General features: G+C 40.8%; 1 protein-coding gene across 1 annotated transcript in view; it reads left to right on the forward strand.

The window, feature by feature from the left end:
* The window catches only part of LOC111872015 (chaoptin), a 58,371-nt gene that overhangs the window by 1,588 nt on the left and 51,558 nt on the right, over positions 1-5,225 (forward strand). The gene's annotated exons all lie outside the window — the stretch shown is intronic.

The raw sequence follows: 5,225 nt of genomic DNA on the forward strand, positions 1-5,225 counted from the left end.
GGGTCTACACAATAACAGAACACGAGAGGCGGGAAATGAAACACATGTCTGGGACTACTTTCGAAGAAGCCAATCAGATTACTTGTCTGAAATTATGAGATGATTTGGATGCCATCTGTTGAGTGAAACGTGAATTTATTGATCGACGGATTTCTGTTGAGGCGAGAAGAGTGAAGAGTTTATTATACAAATGAGAGAAACAAATTATTATGTGCGATTATATTTTGAAATCTTGTAATACTACCGTTCAGAAAATAGGCTGTATTCAGTTCAGTACGCCGAAAGTAAATTATTCGGTACTGATTTGATGCCATTAATTTTCCCCCTCCTTTGAGTAAAAATAAACACATGCCCTTGAAAGAATATATGATACTGCGAAACGAAAACCGTTGTTCCAAAGAACTAAATAATAAATTTGCCAATGGATCCTTAAAGTGATATTAATTAATATTACCGTCAGGGAAGATAGAATTCGTGTCATTAGTTTCGTCAAGTAGCAACACCACAGAAAATATGGTCCTCGCCTGTGAAATGATAGCAGTTGGTACGGCATGCACAAGACTTCAGCAGTTTGCCCCTTCATGTATAGGCGAATCCCCTTACCTCCCACCCGCCGGGATCGATAGGTATATAGACCCAGTATTGATTGCAATGCAATTCAAGTTGCCTCGTTTCACAATGGCCAACTGTAGTGAGACAGAAGATTGTCACCCATGTTTACGGTTAATTGCTACCAATGAAGCGAAAATGCTTTCCCATAATGTAGTGACATGTGAACTGGTTAAGTGACACTTTCTAGTGACTATCTGGATAACTAGTAAATCCTTTGTCAACGCATCTAGAGAGAAGAGGAAACCCACAAAACATTGATTGTAGTTAATCTATCGAGGATGTATTTTATGGAACGATGCTGTGGCGTAATAGAAAATTGTGAATTTCCCCCTCTTAAAGCCCACCTAACATCCCCAGCGTCATGGAATATTGATTTTATACTTCTGTCCGTATTATACAGGTACATACACAGCAATAACATATCATACAACGGTATATTGCCAGTGGTGGTTTAATTTTGCATGCATGTTATCGATGTGTTGAACGAAATCTTTAACTGCATGCACGGACTCACTTCACATCATAGGATGCACTGGGGTACAAACCAACTACGTTCACATGAGAAGACATACTTCTTACATGTGTACGAACTGCAATAGAGCTTGATTTGAAAATCAATACAAGACCTAGATGAGTTCGTAGTGGTGTTGATTCCGTTGTCATAGTAATATAATAGTTCTGATGAGACTGTGGATGGATCATTCGCGAACGAATCGCTCTCTGTTTCGAGAGGAACTACATACGTATTCAATACTGGCCTCATTTCTACCCCACCATACTCACTCAAACTTGTTGGTGTACTACAAATTATATCGTCAAAAACAGATGGCAGCACTAGGAATAGAACTTCTTATTTGCCATGACTATTATTATTATTATTATTATTATTATTATTATTATTATTATTATTATTATTGTTGTTGTTGTTGTTGTTGTTATTATTATCATTATCATCATCAACCATCAATTTACAGCACTGTCAGGATGTAAACTATACAGCGTTGAATTTTCAGGGTGATGTATAGAATTTGGTAGGAAGCACTCGTGGTACTGTTCCAGCATTTGCGTTGAGATATCGAGTAAAACAACAACAAACATTGTCAGGATAGACTGTGTCCGAGTAAAAATTCGAATTAAAAATTTTGCACTAGAAGTCTAGAACATTACGGTACACCATCCAACTCGGTGAATAAATGTCATGTTTCGGCGGTTACAGTAATCTGGAGCCAGAAGTGTGTGATCTTCGATCTTGAAATTTTGGGGAAACATCTGAACTGGAAAAAAATTAAATATACCAAAAATTATAATTCAAATATTGTAAAACGAATATTCCATTACGCAAGAAAAGCACAACTTTGTTATCAAATTTTTCCTGATTCATTCCTTGCGCGTCATATGTAAGGCAGAGAAGAGTTCGTCGCCAGTGGCAGGCTTCGACACTTATGTGTCCTTAGAACCTAAGCCGTTTTTACTGTTGTTGAATCTCCGAGGATGTATGGACTCCATAGTGGAGTTCTCGGTACCGCTCGGTACTTCCCTGTCACTCAGTGATGTGTCTGACTGTGACATGCTCGGGTCAGCATGTCTGATATGGATCTGTAATTTAGCTGAGATGGATGGGAGAGAGATACCTAGCTGTGTGTTAAGGAACTTTCTTGTTGGTGCAGTCTCTAACTTTATTGTATAGTTACGGAGATCCTGACAAGACAAGGAGAGGCAAGTACTCTTTGTATTGGTAGAAGAATCGCCATTAATACTGACAATGTTGATGGTTTAGACATTGGTGCTGAATGCCATGACCTCCGAGGAATCCAGAATTAAGAATCCACGTATTTTCAAAGACTTATTGCCAAGTACAAATGTTAGGGGGATGAACCACGGTCACTACCCAATCCATCAGCGTAAATTCCCAATTAAAGGGGAGAAACATTCGGTATGATGTTACATAACATGGGTATGCTAATTGAGGACTTTTAGATTTACTAATTATCACACCAGTAGACCCCAGTACTGGTTATCTTGTTCCACATTTCATGCAGTAGGCCAATATCTAACATAAGTTTAGTTTTAAAATATTACTTACGTACATTATAGATTAAGTTATTTGAAGACCGAATTATTTATGATTCCTCTAGCAAATTGTTATTTTATATTTTGATAGTGCAATAATAATTATATATTGCAGGACTTTTTCGTAACTGTACAATATGAAATGAAGGAAGTCTTTACCTCCTACAAATAATATACGAGGGTTGGAACTTTAATAGTGGCATCACTGCTGTAGAGACGCCATGCAACGGAACCAGATAATGTCGCTTATATAATACCACACGTTAGTTACATACCTACCTTACCTCAGAGCAAATGGACTCTCCCTGCCAACATCACGCGCATGCGCAGTGACGAGAAGAACAGAGCCTCGTGTTAGCTGGCGGTCTAGTGTAGTGTTGTCACGATGTTTTCGAAACAGGAACGACGGAGTTGGATAAAGATTGAATGTGTCAGAGGCTGTACAGCACTACAGTGTCATAAAGGTCTTCAAGAGGCTTGCGGGGAATCTGCATTGCCTTACAGAACAGTGGCAAGGTGGGTAAAAGCCTTCAACGAGGGACGCCAAAATGTGGCAGACATGCGTCGGCCAGGTCGTCCTAGTGTCAGTGAAGAAGAAGTGTATCCATTCTCCGCGTTACTGGAGAGTGATCGACGCCATACGATTCTTGAGCTGGCTCGAGAGACAGGATTAGCGCATATGACAGCGCTTCACATTCTGAAGGAACGCCTGGGCATGAGAAAAATTGCATCACGATGGGTTCCGCATGATTTGACGGGAATTTAAAAAATGGCTACGATACGACGCTGCTCGCAACCACTTGGAGCGCTATGAGCGCGAAGGAGAGGCTTTCTTACGCCGTATCATTACGCTGGATGAGACATTGGCCAAATCGTACGAGCCACAAATGAAAGGCCAATCGAACGAATTGCGTCATTACGGGTCACCACGAAAATCAAAAGTTCGTCAGATCCCCAGCAGGCCCAGCAGTGTGAAAGTTATGGTGATTCTCGTGTACGACTGTGATGGTGTTATCCTAACACATACCATTCCCTGACAGCAGACCGTCAATGCACAGTATTACTGTTCACTTTTGAAACACAACCTGCGACCAGCTTTGAGAAAGAAGCGGCGACACTTTCCGCAGAACCAACCCATCATTTTGCAGGACAGTGATCGGCCGCATGCAGCGCAAGTTGGGCTTATTTGTTCGATCGATGGGGCTGGGAAGTGCTGTACCATCCACCATACTCCCCGGACTTAAGCCCTTGTGACTTCGACTTGATTCCTAAGGTGTGGGAATCACTTCGTGGCATTCGCTTCAGAACTGTTCCAGAGATTCTTCAGGCAGTAGACCGCTCCACTCGAACTATCAACACAACAGGCGCTGCTAAAGGTATCCTACGACTTCCACATCGCTAGCAACGGGTAGCATATATGCTGCCTATTGCGTCGTGTAGCAACAGATAAAATATAGCTTTATGTTGGAGTAGTTCAATGAAGTCCAGTGAACTTGTGCAGATGGCGTCGGTTGAAAGTTTCCAAAATTCATTCCAACGCATTGCCTCGGCTAAGAAATTGCTGAATTCGCTTCAGTGCATGTTACTATTTCCGTGTCCTCTATTATTTGGAGCATTCTGAAGTGTTCGGATGTAAATAAAACAAAACGAAAGAACCCGGATTCCTTTTCCGGAGAAAAACGACTTTCTGATACTACTTTTAGCGATAATTCTTCGAAAATATTCTTCTTCTGTGACTGCTGGAAGTTCTGCTTCTTTGCTAAGAGCGGAGAGGTAAATCCCATACTGATAGGCATCCGATGTCGCGAGCTCGAAGATTGCACTGAAATCTTGTGCTGCATCTACTCGATTATCTCGAGACTTGTCTTTCGACTACTCAATGTGTTTCAATATAAATCGGGTCTGCAATACTTGTTTGCACGATGTACACGAGGTGAACCCATATAGAGCTGTGCCTGCCTGTCCCCATGTATCAGCTCGAGAACTATTGGACATGACAAATCCAGATTGGTGGATTTTACGGGGGGGGGGTCGTCGAGCAATTTTAATTTTTATTTGTCAGTCAGTCATCAGTAATCTGTCAGACGACAGGTCCACAGTCTCTTCCAAAACAGTTCCTCCACTTAATATGATCTCAAGGTTTCTCCTTCAATTAAAATATCCTCTTCTGTCCCCAAGGTCATCCAGCATCTTCTTACGTCTTCTTGGCACTTCTGTCCGCCCCTCCGGTTTGTTTTGTCTCCAGAGGAAATATCTCGCATACATGGTATCTCTGTTTTTGGATGTTTTAATGATGTTACATATAAATGCTGTAGAGAAAATGAAGCACGCATTTTATTTTCAGTATATGTCTCCATAAGTCTTATGGTTTTAGAGATAAATACAAAAGTGATATGAGTTTATTTTCAAACGTTCATATTCAACCATGGCCTCCAGAACACAGTCGCGGTTAAGAAAGCAATAAAATGTCTATTAAATTTTTACTCCCTGTTTAACATGTGAATGAAAATCGTATTTTAATAGAGCACTACATTAAAATAGTA

The sequence above is a fragment of the Cryptotermes secundus genome, unplaced genomic scaffold, assembly GCF_002891405.2.
Source record: "Cryptotermes secundus unplaced genomic scaffold, Csec_1.0 scaffold77, whole genome shotgun sequence".
Lineage (NCBI taxonomy): Eukaryota > Metazoa > Arthropoda > Insecta > Blattodea > Kalotermitidae > Cryptotermes > Cryptotermes secundus.